The 20021-nt window shown below is 42.8% G+C and overlaps 1 pseudogene; it reads right to left on the reverse strand.

Annotated features, from left to right (window-relative positions):
* Positions 1 to 11768: 11768 nt before the first annotated feature.
* On the reverse strand, positions 11769 to 19807 carry LOC147453130 (glutamate receptor 3.1-like; annotated as a pseudogene).
* Between the last annotated feature and the right edge of the window lie 214 nt (positions 19808 to 20021).

Here is a 20021-nt window from a genome sequence, read left to right on the forward strand (position 1 = left end):
GTTTACACCTAAAAGTTGTTAGAATGGCTGACAATAATAAAGAGAGTGAAATTAATGTTGATAGCTTTGATTTTACTAATGAGCAAGCTACTAATGATGGTCCGACGCTTGTTAACTATCTTGTTTCTAGGCTTCAACAAGCCATGGGCAATCCATCTCTCCAAAGTGAAGTGCAATGGCAGCTCCGTGCTCATGGGATTCTCCAAGCTCATCACCATGACGAGAGAACACCTAGGAAGCCTCCTTGTGAGACTTCCAAAAAAGGTCTCTCTCCGATTCGGGAAGAAGAAGAGAATCCATACGAAGGGCTCAAGAATTTACTTATTGATGATGCATCTCCTTCCCAGAGGAGAACTCAAGAGCCTCCACTGAAGGAACGAGAAAGAAGTGAGTCTCCCGCCACCTCGGCGGAGATGGCTCCACGAAGATGGCGGGCTAAACGCTCTCCATCACCACCAAAGAGGAGAAGACCATCGCACCCTTCTCCACACCATAATTCAAAGAGGGATGATAAAAAGCAAGAGAAGAAAAAGGCGAGAAAGAGGACACCCTCTTCTCCATCTTCTTCATCCTCTTCCTCTTATGAAAGTGATGGTGAAGACGACGAAGATCAAGACAAGAAAAAGGCGAGAAAGAGGTCACCCTCTTCTCCACCTTCTTCAAATTCTTCACCTTCTGAAGAAAGTGATGGTGCAACCTTTGAACCATCAAAAAGAAGAGGCCATAGGAAATCTTATGCCGCATGGAAGAGGTTGTCCAAGCTCAAGAAGTTCAAAGAGGGAGGGAAGAGTATCTCTTTCCTTACCTATGATGGCACCTTTGGTGCTACCGACAAAGTCTTTGCCTTTATCCAACAGTTTGATGTGGCGTTTGGAGATGAGGTCTTCACGGAGTCCTCTAAGCTACGCCATGTAGCTATGCACTTTCAAAAGTCCACCAGGCAATGGTGGTCCAGCCTACGAGCCAACGGTGAAGCTCCACGAACATGGAAAGCTTTAAAAGCTTCCATTATGAAGAAGTTTTTGGCCACCGATGCCAAAGACAAAGTACTCACCGAATGGCAAAGCTTAAAGCTCTCTCCCTATGAATCCATCCACAAATATGTAGACAAGTTTTGGGACCTACAACTCAAAGCCACTGTCTTCAAAAAGTTGGATTTTGGAGAGCAAAAGCAACAATTTTGTGCGGGCTTAACCGAAGAAATGGCGGAGTATGTCCACTCCCAAAGGCCGCGTACCATGCAATTGAACTTCTTCCAGGAAGTTCACCGCCTAACAAACCTCCTTATAGAGTTTCTCAAGCTCAACAAGAGGAGATTATGCGGCAAGTGCATGAGTTCGTTGAGAAGGGCATGGTTAGGCCTAGCTCATCTCCATTTTTCTCACCTGTGCTATTAGTGCAAAAGAAAGACGGCACATATCGTATGTGTGTCGACTATAGAGCACTAAATAGGATCACTATCAAGAATAGGTTTCTTGTTCCATGGGTAGAAGACCTATTTGATAAGCTACAATGATCGACCTACTTCAATAGGATTGACCTAAAAAGTGGTTATCATCAAATAAGGATAGTTGATCAAGACATTGTAAAGACCGCATTTCGCACCACATTTAGTATTTATGAATACCTTGTCATGCCTTTTGGCTTGACCAATGCACCAACCACATTCAACCGCTTGATGGAGAATCTGTTCAGGCCTCATCGAACCTTCACGGGAGTGTTCTTTGATCATATTATCATCTACTCTAATTCATTAGACGAACACAAGCAACACCTCCAGGTAATATTTCAAGTTTTAAGAGAGAATAAACTTTATGTTAATCGAAAGAAAAGTGAATTTTTCTTGTAAGAGATTCAGTATTTAGGTCACATTATCTCTCAAGATGGCATCCAAATGGATCCAGCAAAGTTAGAGGTAATAAAAGGATGGCCTAAACCAAAGAATCTTCATGAACTAAGAAGCTTTATAAGTATGCGTGCATACTATAGACGCTTCATAGAAAAGTTCTCACAAATTGCGGGACCATTACATGACCTAACAAAGAAAAGCGTTAGGTATACATGGTCTGCTAAGGAGAACAATGCTTTCGAAGAGCTTAAAGAAAAGCTTATCTCTCAACCTGTGCTTACACTACCGGATCTCTCAAAACCATTTGAGGTCCAATGTGATGATTGTGGTGATTGCCTTGGAGCTGTTTTGCTCCAAGAAGGGTACGCCATAGGCTATGAGAGTCGAAGGCTCGACCCTGTTGAGCAAGCTCTAGGCATATATGAAAAGGAACTCCTTGCAGTTCTACATGCCTTAGACTCATGGAAGCACTATTTATTGGGGACTCCTTTCATTCTGCAACGAACGGATCACCAAAGTCTTAAGTACTTCATGACGCAGACCAAGCTCTCCGACAAACAAATGAGGTGGGCAAATTTCCTTTCGCAATTTTATTTTCATATTGCTCACATTGCGGGCAAGCATAATCAAGTAGCTGATACACTCTCAAGACGGCCGAGAGTGAATGCAGTTTCCATAGCAACTCACAATGATCTATCTTCAATGATACATGAGTACGCTATTGATCCCGATTTTAGAGATGTGATTTCAGCCCTTGCATTAGGGAAGAAAGAAGAACCATTTACTTTACAAGATGGTTATCTTCTCTATGGCAATAGACTATGCGTTACTAACTCACTACGTGAGAAAGTAATGTATGAATCTCATGCTCCACCTTATGCGGGGCATAGAGGGATTCAGTCTTCCTTAAAGGGAATTGAAACATATTTCTATTGGCCTACCATGAAAGTGAACATACAAGAGTATGTTTCTAAATGTGTGGTATGCCAAAAGACAAAATTTGATAGAGGGAAGCAACTTGGATTGCTTCAACCCTTGCCAATCCCTAATTCACCATGGGAGAGAATATCCATGGATTTTATCTTTGGATTGCCTAAGTCTATCCATGGGAATACGGGAATATGGACGATAGTAGACAGGTTCAGTAAACAAGCTCGTTTTATACCTGTCAAAAAGACTATCAAAGCCCATCAAATGGAAACCCTCTTCATTTCACAAATTTTCAAGTACCGTGGCTTGCCAATGTCCACAATGTCCATAGTGTCAGATAGAGATCCTAGAATGACCAGTAATTTCTGGAAGGGTCTCTTTGAGAATTTAGGGACAAGGCTAAACTTCTCTAAGTCCCTTGCTACTTAAGGTACATGGGAAGATCTTCGCTGCAGATGAGTATAGTCGAGACCTACAAGAATCTTTTCAAAAGATTAAGGATGCTATCTCTATCTCACAGCAAAGGCAAAAGGCTGCTGCTGATAGGCATAGAAGAGCCCAAACCTTTAAAGAAAATAATTGGGTCTTATTAAAGTTTCCCAAGGCTCGATTAAGGCACACGACGGGCAAGAATCCTACGGGACACCAAAAGTACTATGCTAAACTAGCAAAAAGGTACTATGGTCCCTTCCAGATTCTTAGGCCAATCAATGAGATGGCCTATCAACTCAAGTTGCCCAATCATTGGCTCATATACAATGCGTTCCATGTGAGCCTATTAAAGCCTTACAAAGAAGAGCCACTTCAAGAACCAACTATTGAAGTGTTAGGAAATAAGACGTAGCTAAATAGATAATTGAGTAGATTACTTAATGGAGAGTGACAGATTTATATACATGAGATTATAGAGTAGAGAGAGAGAGAGAGAGAGAGTACACACGATATACGTGGTTCACCCAATGTGGGCTACGTCCACGGGAAAGCAGCCACTCAATGGCTTTAGTACTTCAAAACAAGAAGTAGTTTACAAAGGGATTATACCCTTAATGGAGCTCCCGCCTTGCTTCACTCTCACCACCTCACACTCACCTTGTTGCATCAACTTCACACTATGAAATGTGTGTAGAAATGGCCTCCTTTTATAGGCCAAAAGGGCTGCTCTCTCTTATGAGAGACAGCCATGTGTAGTCGCCCTTGTGCGAATAAGTCCAAATCGGACCCTCCAATCCGCCCATGTGTGGCCGCCCTTGAGAAGACAAGTCCGCTTTTGAATTCGGCCTCCGGCCATTGACTTCTGACCACCGCCATCGGCCATTGACTACCGGCCACCGGCCAACCGTCTGGTTGTTTTCCGACCACTTTCCGACCGCCGTCCGGCCATAATATTCCGGCGAAAAAGAATACTCCGGCGAAAAAAAAAGTCTCGGGGGCCTCCGCCCCCGAGGCCTTTAAAGTTGCCCCTGATTCTTGTCCGTGAAAATTTTGGTTTCCGGTGAGTGATTTTCCTTCACGCACGATGGCTTCTCCTCATAATGGGGGTCTTACAAATGTGTGCTTTTACCACAAAAAATTACAAGGGTAAATCAGGCTCCATACTTAACATGAAGACCCACATGGAGACTGATCTCCAAACCAAACCTGTGACTGTTTTCCATTCTGGCTTCTTATCGTTGAATGCCGATTGAAGATGAGCGAAAGCTCAACTTCTCCTTGTTGACCACCTTTGTAAACATGTCTGCAAGATTTTCACTTGTATGCACCTTTCCTAGCTTTAGTTGTCCCTCTTCCAAAAGAGTGCGTATGAAGTGATATCTCACCTCAATGTGCTTTGTCCTTGAATGAAAGGCTGAGTTCTTCACAAGATGGATAGCGCTTTGGCTATCACTGTACAAGACACAATTGTCTTGTTTGAATCCAAGCTCTTCTAAGAATCTGTGAAGCCACAGAATTTCTTTACTTGCCTCCGTCATTGCTACATACTCTGCTTCCGTGGTAGAAAGTGAAACCACTTTCTGCAGCTTTGAAGCCCAGCTTACTGCTGTGCCTCCAACCGTGAACACATAGCCAGTAGTGCTCCTTCAAGTATCTTTGTCACCTGCCATATCTGCATCAGCATACCCTTCTAGAAAAATATCAGTTCCTCCAAAATACAAAGCATTTTTTGTTGTCCCTTTTAGATACCTAAGTATCCATCCTTCACAGCTTGCCAATGCTCTTTACCTGGGTTGTCCATGAACCTACTCACAACTCCCACTGCATGTGCAATGTCTGGCCTTGTCCAGACCATAGCATACATTAGAGAACCTACCGTTGCAGCATATGGAACTTTAGACATATAGGGTATCTCCTCTTGTGTCTTTGGACACATATCCTTCGTTAGTTTAAAATGACCAGCCAAAGGTGTAGAAACTGGTTTTGCATTTTGCATTGCAAACCTTTCTAGTACCTTCTTGATGTAATCTTCTTGAGATAGCTTTATTGTCTCCTTCGTCTTGTCCCTTGATATTTTCATACCAAGTATCCTCTTTGCAGCACCTAAATCTTTCATTGAAAAAGATTTGGACAGATCCTCTTTTAGGTCTTTGATGTCGTGCATGTTAGCACTTGCAATCAACATGTCATCAACATACAACATTAGGATGATGAATTTCCCATCTCCTAAATTCTCCGTGTAGACGCAGTGATCCGAGTTGCATCTTGTGAATCCATGATCCAACATCCATCGATCAAACTTCAAGTACCATTGTCTTGATGCTTGCTTTAAACCATACAAGCTCTTCTTTAATCTGCAAACCATTTTCTCCTTACCTTTTACTTCATACCCCTTTGGTTGAAGCATGTAGATTTCCTCCTCTAAGTCACCGTGAGGGAATGCCGTATTTACATCCATTTGCTCGAGATTTAGATCATGAGCAGCCACAAGGCTTAAGACAAGCCTAATTGAGTTCATTTTTACAACAGGAGAAAATATTTCATTGAAGTCAATACCTTTCTTTTGAGAAAAACCTTTTACCACAAGCCTAGACTTGTACCTTTTCTTCCCACCTTCTTCTTCCTTTAGCTTGTACACCCATTTGTTTTGAAGTGCTCGCTTACCTTTAGGCAACTCAACCAACGCCCATGTTTGGTTGCGATGAAGTGAGTCCATCTCCACTTGCATGCTCTTAATTCGTCCATTCTTCTTTGGATTCATGTTGCATAGCTTCTTCATATGATTCCGACTCTCCAGAATCTGAGATCAAGAGATGGTTGAAGGAAGGAACAAACCTTTCTGGAGGTCTACTTGCTCTTGTAGATCTTCGGGGAATAGGTTGAGGCTCCTCATTTGGTTGACGTTGTTGCACATTGTCACCGTTTGCAGTCCTTGAGTCTTCACCGTCCTCAAGCTCCATGTACTCATCACCTGTTTCTTTTGTTTGTTTTCTTTCCAAGTAATCTTTGTACATATTTTGTTCGTTAAAAATTACATCCCTACTCCTTAAGATTTTACCATCTTTAGGATTCCATAAGCGATACCCAAAGTCTCCTTCTCCATAGCCAATGAAGAAACACTTTTTGGACTTTGCATCTAACTTTGATCTTAGGCTTCTATCTATGTGCATGAAAGCCTCACACCCAAACACTTTGAGAAATGCATAATTCACCGGTTTACCTGTCCATGCCTCTTCTGGAACTCCCCCATCCAATGCTGTTGAGGGTGACCGATTGATTAAGTACACAGACGTACTTACAGCTTCCGCCCAAAACTCAAGCGATAGGCCTGCATGTAGCCGCATGCTTCGTGCTCGTTCCATGATTGTCCTGTTCATCGTTTCCGAAATCCCATTTTGTTGAGGTGTCCTTGGGGTTGTCCTTTGCCTCCGAATGCCATTGCTAGCACAAAAGCTTTCAAAAGCTTGGCTGCAATATTCGCCTCCATTGTCGGATCTGAGGCATTTAACCTTGGTACCTGTTTCATTCTCCACAAAGGCTTTCTACCTTTGAAATATGGAAAATACATCGGATTTATTTTTCATGACATAAACCCATGTTTTTCTAGTCGCATTGTCTATGAATGTTACATAGTACAATGAGCCACCAAGTGATGGTGTACTTGCAGGACCCCAAACATCAGAATGAACCAACTCAAGTTTTTTATTTTTTCTTTCATTTCTTGATTTTTGAAATTTTACCCTCTTTTGTTTACCATAAACACAATCTTCACAAAACTATAAGTCCACTTCTTTCAAACCTGGTAGAAGATTCTTTGTTTGAAGGATTTGCCTTCCTTTGGCACTCATATGCCCAAGTTGGTAGTGCCACACCGCACTGTCAACTTCTGTAGTTGCTGCACAAGCTGAAGGTTGCGTGCTAACAGTACACAAGTAAAGTGTACCGACTTTTTCACCCTTGGAAACCACCAAAGATCCCTTTGAGATCTTCCACCGTTTGTTTCCGAATGCAATGTTGTGACCTTCATCGTCCAATTGTCCTGTAGAGATCAAATTTTTGCGAAGAGAAGGAACATGCCTAACATCTTTAAGCTTCCATTCATTTCCGTTAGCAGTTTTGACAGAAACTGTACCTTTGTCGACAATCTCACAAGCTTCATCATCTCCCAAGTATACATACCCAAAATTACCTTTGGTGTAGTCTTGGAAATGTTGCTTGTGTGGTGTCGCATGGAATGAAGCCCCGAATCTACTATCCAGAAATTAGACACATTATCTAATGAGAGAATTAGAGCATCTTGCTCTACTTTACCTGCCACATTGGCCTTCGATGTTGGCTTGTTGTCTTGAGACTCTATCTCCTTCTTCTTCTTCTTGGACCAGCAATCCTTCTTGACGTGGCCCTTCTTGCCGCAGTTCCAACATTCAAGAACTGACTTTGTGCGTGACTTGCTCCGCCTTGAGCGATCACGACCCTTTTGGTTTTTGAACCTCTCCTTAAGCCTTCCTCTTGTTTCCACTGATAGTGCAGCACTTGATGATTCTCCCTTGCTTCTCCTTCGCATTTCCTCGCTTAGGAGAACACCCACAACATCATCAAACTTAAGATTATTTCTGCCAGAGATAGAATTACTTACAGCGATCACAAGGCTGTCCCAACTATCCGGTAGAGATGATACTATAAGGAGAGCTCGCACTTCGTCATCGAAATTGATTTTCACTGATCGAAGTTGACTTATGTTTGTGTTAAAGTCATTTAGGTGTTCTGCAGCTGAACCATTCTCTGCCATCTTTAGATTGAACAAGCGCTTCATAAGAAATACCTTATTGGATGCCGATGGTTTCTCGTAGAAGTCGTCAAGTGACTTCATCAAGTCCTCCGTGGTCTTCATCTCCGAAACATTGAAGGCCACCGTTGACGCTAAGCTTAACCGGATTGTTCCCAGTTCCTTTCAATCAAGGACAATCCATGCTTCATCTGCCATTGTTGCGGGCTTCTTTACAAGACCGCCTAGTGGCAAATAGAGGTCCTTCTGGTAAAGATAGTCTTCAATCTGCATCTTCCAATGTTGGTAGTTTTTTCCGTTGAACTTCTCAATCTTGAGCTTCCCTTCCTCCGCCATAACTCCCACTCAATTCAAGGAATCCTTTCCTTGAGATAATTTAGCTACGAGCAAACCTTGCTCTGATACCAGTTGTTAGGAAATAAGACGTAGCTAAATAGATAATTGAGTAGATTACGTAATGGAGAGAGACAGATTTATATACACGAGATTATAGAGTAGAGAGAGAGAGAGAGAGAGAGAGAGAGTACACACGATATACGTGGTTCACCCAATATGGGCTACGTCCACGGGAAAGCAGCCACTCAATGGCTTTAGTACTTCAAAACAAGAAGTAGTTTACAAAGGGATTATACCCTTAATGGAGCTCCCGCCTTGCTTCACTCTCACCACCTCACACTCACCTTGTTGCATCAACTTCACACTATGAAATGTGTGTAGAAATGGCCTCCTTTTATAGGCCAAAAGGGCTGCCCTCTCTTATGAGAGACAGCCATGTGTAGCCGCCCTTGTGTGAATAAGTCCAAATCGGACCCTCCAATCCGCCCATGTGTGGCCGCCCTTGAGAAGACAAGTCCGCTTTTGAATTCGGCCACCGGCCATTGACTTCCGACCACCGGCCATTGACTACCGGCCACCGGCCAACCGACCGGTTGTTTTCCGACCACTTTTCGACCGCCGTCCAGCCATAATATTCCGGCGAAAAAAAAAGTCTCGGGGCGGGCCTTTAAAGTTGTCCCTGATTCTTGTCCATGAAAATTTTGGTTTTCGGTGAGTGATTTTCCTTCACGCACGATGGCTTCTCCTCATAATGGGGGCCTTACAAATGTGCGCTTTTAGCACAGAAAATTACAAGGGTAAATCAGGCTCCATACTTAACATGAAGACCCACAGGAGATCGAGGACCAAGAGGAGGTGCTGCAACCCGAGTCCATTATTCGACATGAAGACAAGGTATTAAGAGGCGGTAAGACTATCCGACGATATCTTATTAAATTTAAGAATTATCCTTTTGAAGATGCTAGATGGATGCAAGGTATATAATTAAAGGATAACCTAAACCTTGTCAATGCTTACAATGCTTCCCAAGAGTAAGCAAATGTACAAAATGTGAAAAATGAACAAAGTTTTTGTCTTATAAGAATCTCTTTTTCTTTATTGTGCACAAAAATGAAGTAGTATGCATGCTTAGATCAAGTTTGCGGAGACGACGTCTCCCAAACACCAAGTAGAGCTTGTCACTCTACTATGGAAGATTGATAGGACTAATGTGCAGGTATGCTTGCGGCAGCCTCAGGCTCTCAAGCACCAAATGGACTAGTCATCCATTGTAGAATGATGTCGTAGGATAACATAGGGATCCTCTACCCGCTAAGAAAAGGACTCATGAATATGCTTTATCTTCTCTACACCATAGTCGAGGACGACTATGATTTCAAGAGAGAGGTAATGTCATAATAATCAATATCTAATTCTCCTAAATGATTTTCTCATGTTAAACTGATCATTTAATATGAGGAAGTGCCAGGGGAGAAAAAGCTAGAATATTGGTTAAGCTAGCAGACTGGCCATAGTAGGGATCCAAAGGAGGGAAAATAGGGATCCAAAGGGGGGGGGGGCATCTGCAAAAGATCCATGTGCAACAATGGGCTAAAAAGACCGTAAGGTTCAGCCCATTAAGACTTCCAAAATGCTAAGGTTCCAAAATTCAAAGTTGTGTCCAAAGGTCAACCATAGGGCAATTGGATGCTTTGTGTGTGTACAAAAAAGTCTTTACAATCTCTACTTAGGAGGGGGCGAGCCTTTCTTGTAGGGGATGAGAGAGAAAGCCACACACACACACACACACACACAAGCTCCCTTTACACAAAGGGAATGAGGGACACATGTCAGCTCCCTAGCCCAGATGCCCACAAGGTGTACCCAATTCCTATTGGATGGCCTTGGAGGTGGACCAATGAGAATTAGGCTAGAGTAAATCTAGTTTAATTAATTTAAAAACACTTAATAAAAGAAGCAATGAGAATTAAGTCCTCTAGAAGACTATTGGACAGTCTCCCAAGGGGTCCAATGAGCATGTAGCAGCCCAATGGCTTCTATGATTCCTATTGGCCAGGAGGCAAAGGGGTCCAATGAGAGGATAGCAAGAGCAAATAGCAAGGGGGGTCGGCCAAGAGAGAGAGAGAGGGGGCTGATTTTTGCAAGGCATTATCACACACACACTCACACAATCTCATGTGTGAACTAAAGAAGACTCTCTCTCCTTCTCAAGCTTTAATGGAAAGCTTACCACCTACTCCAAGCTTGTGAGAAGGGAGGCCTACACCAACAACTGTTGGCTTTGTGATGCAAATCCAACCAAGAGACAAGCTTCAATGCATGCTCATCTCCTCTACCATGCTAATTACTAATCTAAGCTATGCTAATATGAGTGATTATGTGAGGAGATGTACATCTTTCTTGTAAGATACTCCTTCTTCCTCTCAATCTACTCTCATATCCTGCTAGCTCTCACCATCTTTGAAGGTGTGTGAGGTCTTGGGTCTGAGACCAGGGATAATTGATGTAGTGTTTTTGCTTAGTGCATGAAGCTTTCATCTTCATTGCACTAGCTAGTCTTGAAGGAACACAAAGAATTGTATTGTACAATGTCTCTCTTGATGGGAGAAACCATAATACAAAGCCTTTTGGAGGGGGGACCGGCTCCATGCAAATCCGGTCCTCAATTGTTGTCAATAACTTAATTTCTCTCTCTTTTGAAAGTATTGTTCATGCTATCTAACTAGGTGTTATGCTTTTTGTTGCTCTCTCCACCCAAGCACTCTTGTAATTCTCATTAGGAATCTATTCTAATGAAATGCCCACTATGTTCATGCTAATTTCCGCTACACACAAGTTTTTAGGCCATTAAATGTTACACTTCTTGAGCTTTGCTATCTCCTCATTGTGTTGTGAATATGGAGCTATTTCCATAGATGATTTTGCTCCTTGGTTCATCAGAAGTGTAGTTAGACTAGATGTGATTGAATCATATAAAGCCATTAACTTCTCATAAGCCTTTTTTTCACTCTTCATTTTTGCCTTAAAGCCTCTACATATCCACTTGATTTTCACTATCTCTAATATTGAGGCTTTCTATGTCACCATAATCTTCTTGGAGATTCTTTTTTTGCTTCTTGCAGTCCATCTTGCTTCATCTTGATATCTTGATCTTGGACCTTCATGGATTGCTTTTCTGCCACCCTATGTCTTAACATCTATTAGCTCTCTTTGTTTGGCATTGATGACATTTCACTGGCAAAGTACAATGTAAGTAATTTATGTATCTATTACATGAAAAAGGATATAAACTTGTTGGCATATGGAGAATATAATTCTATACCATTTTCTTTTGACCAATTTCATGATATTTATTGCATAAGACAGCATCAATAGTTGATAATTGACATAAAATAAAACAAGAGTATTAATTGTTAATAGATAACAATTGATGTCTTATGCAATAGATGATATCTATTGCATAGACAAAACCAACAAATGATAATTGACATAAGATTAAAAAAAAGAACACTTATAGCAAATACTCTATAGATGAGCTCAAAGTAGTTAATTTTTCACTCACCAAGAGATTTTTATAAGCACGTTGGCCAAGGCTTCCTTGCGCAAACTCTGGGTTGTCCTTTCTCTCTAGAGACACACTAAGAATCCCGCAAAGAAAAATGCCCCCAAAATAGTGCACCACATACGTAGGGAAAAGGGCCATCCAAAGAATAACCAAAGAGGAGTTGCTTCATAAGCTATCTTTCCCAAGATGACCACCCCTGATTCCATGTAATGATGTGTAAAATCCACTTTTGATGATCGAGATGATCCAATTGTGACATCTCCTACAACTGCATCATATGTCTAGAAAAAATCACAAATTGTCAAATACTTCTCCTTATACATTATCTATATGCTCTATTTTTAATGAAAAAAAGATTTATTAATTTTGTGCTTTTGTAATTTCTTGATTTTTCAAAAGATAGGCTTCATTAATCATGAGGACTAGGTGTTATACACCTTGAAATCATTCAAGCTTGCACTAAATTTGTTCTATAATAAATATTTAAAATTAATTTTTTTCACTAATTAGATTGCTGTGGGATGTGTACAACCATGGATTGAATGTTTTTATGTAAAACTCCTTTGGAATGGTGTGGCACATACCAAGAACACAAGTAACAAGGCCATTCCCCTGAATTAATGATACATTTGGAAGAGAAAAAGAAATAAAAGAGACTTATGAATAGACTAAAGAAAATAATTCTCTCAAATACTTGGACTTAGAATTTTAGTATTCATAACATCTAGTCACACATTTTGCACCTACATTTTTTTAGAAGTCTTTCCAATTCATAAAATTTATTTATAAGTGAGTTAATTGCCTCATTATTGCACTTGCTAATAACACATTTTGAATACTCTCTTCTCTCTCTCTCTCTCCTCCTCTCTCTCTCTCTCTCTCTCCTCTCTCTCTCTCTCTCTCTAATAATCATGATATAGTGCTTGGGAATGTGATCATCTCAACAAAAAAAGGACAGAGCTAGTAAAGCAAAGCTGCTTTTTTTATCAGAACCTTTTAATTACTTATAACTAGTCCCCTTTGTTGTTCAAGAAAAAATTAATTAAGTTTGATTGCTACCTTTTTCTTATGATTGTTGTCGCCCTATTTATGGACCAAGCTCTATTAATCTTTTCAAAAAGAGGTAATTAACCTCTCTATTGGATGTCAATATAGCTAGAATAAGTTCACTAGATCAATCCTGAAGGGATCGGGGAGCACCACAGACGGAGAGTGAGAGAGAGAGAGAGAAGGAGACACACACACGATGTGGGTGGGGAGACTCAAAGAGTGAGCAGCCCCCTATACACTTATGCTATGTATAAGGTATACAAGTCAGTGGGCGCCCAGACTCTGGGCGCCGGGCAAGGCACAGACGCCTATACCCCAACAACCTCCCACTTAAAGGCGACTGTGCCTTTAAGCAAGAGAACCTAGTCTAAAGACTACAAAAGGCGAGAGAAAACCGCTCTCAACCGATGCCCACTGGCTGGCTGTGATCGTGTGCATCCGGCTGTCCTGCTCCCGTGTAAGTCCATACACCACCAGACGTACCGCACACGTACTGCAAGTATGTACGCAATACCTGCAAACCTCCCCTATGCTCTATGCCGAGATCAGTCATCGAACGACTAATCAACCCTGCTGCAAATGCTCCCACTGCAGCTGCTATGTCGGGCCTCGAGATCAGCATCTCGTACATAAGGACACCGAACGTTGATGCAACCCCTGGCAACCTCTGCCACCTCCAACTCAGAACTCAACACATGGCAATCCTGTCCCCTATCATAGAGACCATGGCACTCTGACTCCGAGCTCTGGAGTGACTCCTCGTGCCCACCACATATCACATGTGTACCAAGTGTATAACCATATGTCCTCTCTGCATCAAGCTCTGGCATAAGCATATCAAGAAATGACTCCACAATAGTTGGACATCTCAACATCCATGTGAGTCATCTCTGTCATCACCTCTGATGACTCATCCTGCTGTGACTCACTAGAGCTGTCCCGCTCTACCTGTGCATCCGTAGACGCAACCTGCACAACAAGGTCACTGCTCTGCACTCCATGCAAAGCATCCTGCAACCCACAAGCAAAAGAGACTCGCCTGCTCTCTCGCTCTCTACCTGGCTGCATGATCACAGAGACAACACCGTCTCTCGTGTGATCCACATGCAATGGGTAACCTGTACCACTCCTGGCACCTCTCGCAATCACTAGCGAACCCAAATGCATCACAAAATCTCGCTCTCGTAGCGAAATCTGACATCCACTATCCCGTAACTGTCTGACTGAGATCAAATCCCGTCTCAGATCTGGCACATAACGCACATGACGCAGGGTAAATCTCATACCACTGGGCAAGGACAAACATACGTCTCCTGTACCCTCAATGTCATACATAACACTATCAGCCATAATGCTCGCCAAAGAGCAACCAACAATGAGTAGCAAATGTCAACCAAATCAGCCCTAAACTGGCTCGAATTGCATCAACAAAAGTCTGCAAATATGGCTGCAAATCAGCCCCAAAACAGCCCCAAAATTCAGCTCTTAAACAACTGCATAAACAAGTCACAAACGTGTCCCAGATCAGCCTACAACTGAGTCATACATGGACACCTGCAAAGAGGAAACAATGGCTGAAAATTCAGCGCCCAAATAAGCCCTCAAACCTGCCTGTAAACTTGTAAACCTGTAGCTGAAACCTGCTGAAAAACCTCAAGCCATTAGTGCTCGAATCCGGCTACCTAGCTCGTAGCCACACAAGCATACATCACAATACTCACTCCTGTGAGTGTGCCAAGATAACTGTACGCCTGTCAAACCCGTGAGCTAATCACCAAGCCCACAATGTGCGGTATCGATGCATACACACACACAAATCTCCCACCTGCAGAGAACACCGCACACAAATGTTGAGTGCAACCCGCAATCTCTACCTAGATCGCGCAAATGATACGCATAAAACTCCTGGGAAAATTTCGCCAGAGTTTCGTCAGTAAAACGGCCACAAAAAACTAGTAACCAAATTGACTGCACGCTCAAAACCATGAGCAACCAAAGCGCGTCAAATCACACTCCAAATGCATGCACCAATCTCCACATTTTGCATACATCATTGCAAACACCTGCAAATCTAGTACACAAATATCTGCTCTACCTGTGACTGCCAAAAAACATGCTCGAGGCATACATTGCCGAGCTCAAAATGCAATCACATTAGTCTCCCTGAGCATCAAACCACATAAGGCATACATCGTATCCTCCCACCTGTGAGGAAACTTGCAGCAAATATCACTCTCACATCTGAGAGCAAACCATGTGTGGAATCCTCGACACACAATAAACAACTACTGCTGCAGAAAATTCAGCGTTCAGAATTTTACAATTCTGATATGACGAGTGCGTCCGGAGCGTGCCAAAACCCCAAGGTAGACTCCTGGATCATATGTATCCGAGTCCGGGTGTGAAAGCTATGCCAAAAACAGTGTTTTTGGGACCCGAAAGTGCACAAATAAACCTGCTGCTGTACCTGCTGTAATTCAAAGCATAATTTCAGCAAATAGACATCACCATCGCGTCCGGAGCGTGCCAAAACCCTGACCTAGACTCCTGGATCATGTAGATCTGACTCTGTATGACGGAGCTACGCAAAAAACTGCGTTTTAGAGCCCGAAAATGGCAAAAACGAGCTGCACACAGTCTTGAACCTGCTCTTGCTCCACTCTGCGTGATGCAATGTCCTCTCAATGCAAGCTCCAACACAAGAGCTCTGCCACAACAGCATCCAAGCACTCGAATGTCAAGCTCTCCTCCGCCGAGCACTTCTCTAACGAGCTCCACTGAGCTCAAAAGCTCCTCTCACCAAGGAAGCCGCAACCGCCTCCTCGACCAAGCTTGACCACACCAAGCTCCTAAGCTCCAAAGACAATGCTCCTCAAGCTAAAATCGCTCTCCGTGAAACTCCGCGATTGAACTCCACCGTTGAGAGCGAGCGAGCTATCGCCTCGAAGCTCTCAAAGCCGTCGTGCTCTCCGCGGTCACCATAGCTGAAAGCTCACTTCTCTGTAGCACTCCATCTGTCGTGAAGCCAAAGCTCTGATACCAATTGAAGGGGATCGGGGAGCACCACAGACGGAGAGTGAGAGAGAGAGAGAGAAGGAGACACACACACGATGTGGGTGGGGAGACTCAAAGAGTGAGCAGCCCCTTATACACTTATGCTATGTATAAGGTATACAAGTCAGTGGGCGCCCAGACTCTGGGCGGCCGGGCAAGGCACAGACGCCTATACCCCAACAAATCCGGTTCCTAACCTTGGTGCATAATTGATTATATGGTCTTTAAAAAGCACCCAAGTGGCTTGGTATCAAAAGCTACTACTAGGTCTATCTTAAACTCAATCATTAATTAGTTTGCTAGATTCTCTTCTTTTCCAAGGCAAAAGGCAGGACAACCTTTTAGTCACCTTACAAGAGGTCGGACACACCACAGCCATGGCGACGACGTGAACCCCCCCTCCCCCTTTTCCTCTCTTGCCCATCCTGCCTTAGAGGCCACATCATCGGCTCTGATCTACTCTCATTGGATCTCATATACACCGCGGCGCATTATGCTTGCCTCACCCATTTTGCTCACACGTTCATGACTCTTTGGATTCATCACGACCCAGGCCATCTCTTTGAGGGCAGCCCCGACCTCCCCTTTGTTTCTTCCCCTGCGACCTTGCCATGGCCGCCATTGATCCCTTGATGCCCTTGAGTACTCTTGTTAGGCTGAACAAGCCTAATCCAAGCACAAATGCTACTCTGTCACTCGCACGAACCAGGAAGGAAAAACAGGCAACAACATGGCAAAACAAAGCTCCATGCAGAGTCCTCTCTCTGTCAAACACACAACCCTCTTCTTGCAATTTCGACAACAGGCCTCCCATAAAAAAAAAAAGATGAGGTGTGTCTACCTTGCTGTCGACGCGCCGTCCCTCACAAACATCAAGTCTCTTTCTTTGTACACCTGCAATGTCCACCTCCCTTGAGCATACCTAAGATCAGGGCAAGTCCCAATTGTCTCCACCATATTTTCTGGCAATCCCAACAAGAGGTAGGTGATGCAACCACCCCCATCGCACCACGCTAATTGCAAACCTCTCTTGCCTTGAGCATACCTCGCAATGGAAGACACACACACACACATACACAGAGACTGACTATGCAAGGAAGGCAGCGAGGGTCAGAAAGGCGGCATATATATCTCTCCCTCTTGTCTACGACCTCCCACCTACCCATCATGTAATCCCCTAATAAAGACCAAATGCAAAATTTAACACATCTATGAACCTTTCCATGTGCAGCGCTTGTCTCATCACCTCAAGAGCTCTTTACTAGGAATGGGTGCAATAGCGAACACATCAAGACTTGCTTTCCCTTTCGCAACTCAAAATCCTTGAAACTTGGAAACTAGGAACAAGCTCATGACCAGGGCTAGAAAATACATTTTTCCTAACCAAAGAAAATAAGGGCAAACTTGAAATTCTACCGGTTTTTAGGTCAAAATTTGAAGCTTTTGCCGGTATTTACACTAAAACTTGTGTAAATTTGCCGGTTTTCTTTAAGGCAAGCTCAAAAATCTAACCGGGATTTTACGATCTTAGCCGGTTAAAATACACTGTACCCCGGTTTTTTTCTAACACTGCTCATGACTATGCAGCTTATTTTTACCTTTACACATTTACACAATTAATAGTTTGTGCTAGACTTTAGTGCACGCAAACCACTCAACCTCCTTGACAAAAGGTGGAAACTCTAACCTACCGCATGCATACACCAAGCATAAACATCCTACAGAGTATCTTAATTTCTTGTGCAACCAATTAAATATTGTTCTCCAGAAATAGTCCACAAACATTAATACCCTGTCTTTTCAAGCCTTATTCTGTTATTTTAAGAGAAAAAAATCGGTTTTTTGTAATGTTTGGAGTGTGGAGTATAAAAGCTAAGTACTTCACTTTGCCATTAGCCAAATACAAGGGAACAAATTTTTACTGCATAATCGGATGCGCAGTATTATCCCGAGTGTTTCCTTATTGTTTTTTTTTCCTTTTTCCCATACTTACAATTGTGAGTGGATGAGTCAGTTATTGCTAGAATTTTAGCATCCTTTTACTATAATTTTGTGAATGATTCTTGTGGCCCCTCGTGCTTGAAAATATATGACTAGTATGGTCCTTAATTGTGTTTACCTTGATCATGACTTCCTTCGTGATGTACAACTCAACCTCTCCTTCTTCCCTTGCTTTTGTTTACCTCGATCATGTCCTCCTTCGTGATGTACACCTCCTTTTTGATGTACATCTTAACCTCTGCTTCTTCCCTTGACTGTGTAGAAGGTTTGTTAAACATTGTTTGTACCTTGTGGAGGAGAATCCTCTCCAAGACTTTTCTCCTTCGACATACGTGATTCTAAAATTTGTGAATATGTTTGAACAAGTCTATATAGATGCATTGAGTAGCTTGTATGGCGGTGCCACTAAGCCACACAAGCATACTATAGATGCATTGAGTAGCTTGTATGGCGGTGCTACTAAGCCACACAAGCATACTTCCACCTTGTCAACATCATGACTATAACACCAATAATTAAGTGCAAGGGGTTCAATCTTCAGTGCATAACCATTGACATGTAGTTTTCTTATCAACTATGTGTAGACAGTAGAGCTCTCATACTTGTAATTTCAATTTCCTTGTCTTTCGGTTGGTGCCATACAATGTGATCAAACGATTACAAGCTTCCTTGGGGAATCGGCATCATGTATGTGTGCAATGATGACATCTCACACACTTATAGACAACCAATGCATGACCAATGTTTGAGAGAAACTAGGGTCCAATCTATTTCAACTAATTGCAACAAAAAATCCCGATTAGATTTTGAGCTTGCCTTGAAGAAAATCAGGAATTTTACATAAGTTTTAGTGTAAATATCGATAAAGGCTTCAAATTTTGACCTCAAAACCGGGAGAATTTAAAGTTTGCCCTTACTTTTTTCAGTTAGGGGAAATGTATTTTTCTAGTGACGCCAAGTTGGGCTGTTAACAACCGGGGTCTAGTGTATTTTAACCGGCTGAAATTATAAAATCCCGATTAGATTTTAAGCTTGCCTTTAAGAAAACCGGTGAATTTGCACAAGTTGTGGTGTGATTACCAGCAAAAGCTTCAAATTTTGACCTGAAAACCGGAGAATTTCAAGTTTCTCCTTATTTTGATCGGTTAGGAATAATGTTTTTTTCTAGCCCTGGCCCTCTCCATGACCAGCTTTTTTACTCCTCATTTCCAATTTTAAGGTCGTTTGAAAGTTCAGAGGTTGGCTAATGATTTTTCATAATCCTTAAAGCCCTATCATTAACTCCCTCAAGAGGGAAGTAGAGCGTACCCCATTTGCGACGAGGTCGACCATGTCGTTATAGGTGGGGCCGGACGAGGCATTGCCGGTGAAGTTGAAGCATGAGTAGTGGATGGACATGTTGGGGGAGGCGCTGCTGCTGGGGGGAGAATGGAGAGCGCCATCTCGAAGACATCGATGCAGAAGCCACGAACGCGCGCCGGGTCGGAGCAGTTGACGAACTGGCGGAGCGAGCGTATGTTGGGCACCAGCACCTTCAGCTGCGCTTGCTCCTTGGTCGCCGCCATGACGGGCGACAAGGGCGTCGCCGGACAGCTCCTCTCATTATCTGGTGCACCAGCGGTTATGGCGCATGTGCAGCTTACCAATAGCCACACGCCCGCTAATTTGATGCTTAACGTCACTACTCTTGCTGATCGTGCGGGGCTAGTACTACTCTGCATAGGAATCGTCGACAGTAAATTTGGAAACCCTAAATCTGCTGAAGCCTCTGTGAGAGAGAGAGAGAGAGAGACTACGAATCAGAATCGGTGTTCGGAGAAATGTGTCTCGGCTTAATATCTTGCCGTTTTCAATTTTCAAAAATGCCCGTTGAGGGCAAGGGAAAAAGGAGAAATTTCGCCCCAAAATAGAGAAAAATAGTGTAAAAGCCTGAAAATAACCTAATTTTCTAAAATTTCCTCTTGGCAAAATCTGACTAGGATCAATGAGATCGAGAGAGAGAGAGAGAGAGAGAGGGG

The sequence above is a fragment of the Adiantum capillus-veneris genome, chromosome 8 (genome assembly GCF_014529385.1).
Source record: "Adiantum capillus-veneris isolate H3 chromosome 8, ASM1452938v2, whole genome shotgun sequence".
In the NCBI taxonomy this organism is placed as follows: Eukaryota; Viridiplantae; Streptophyta; class Polypodiopsida; order Polypodiales; family Pteridaceae; genus Adiantum; species Adiantum capillus-veneris.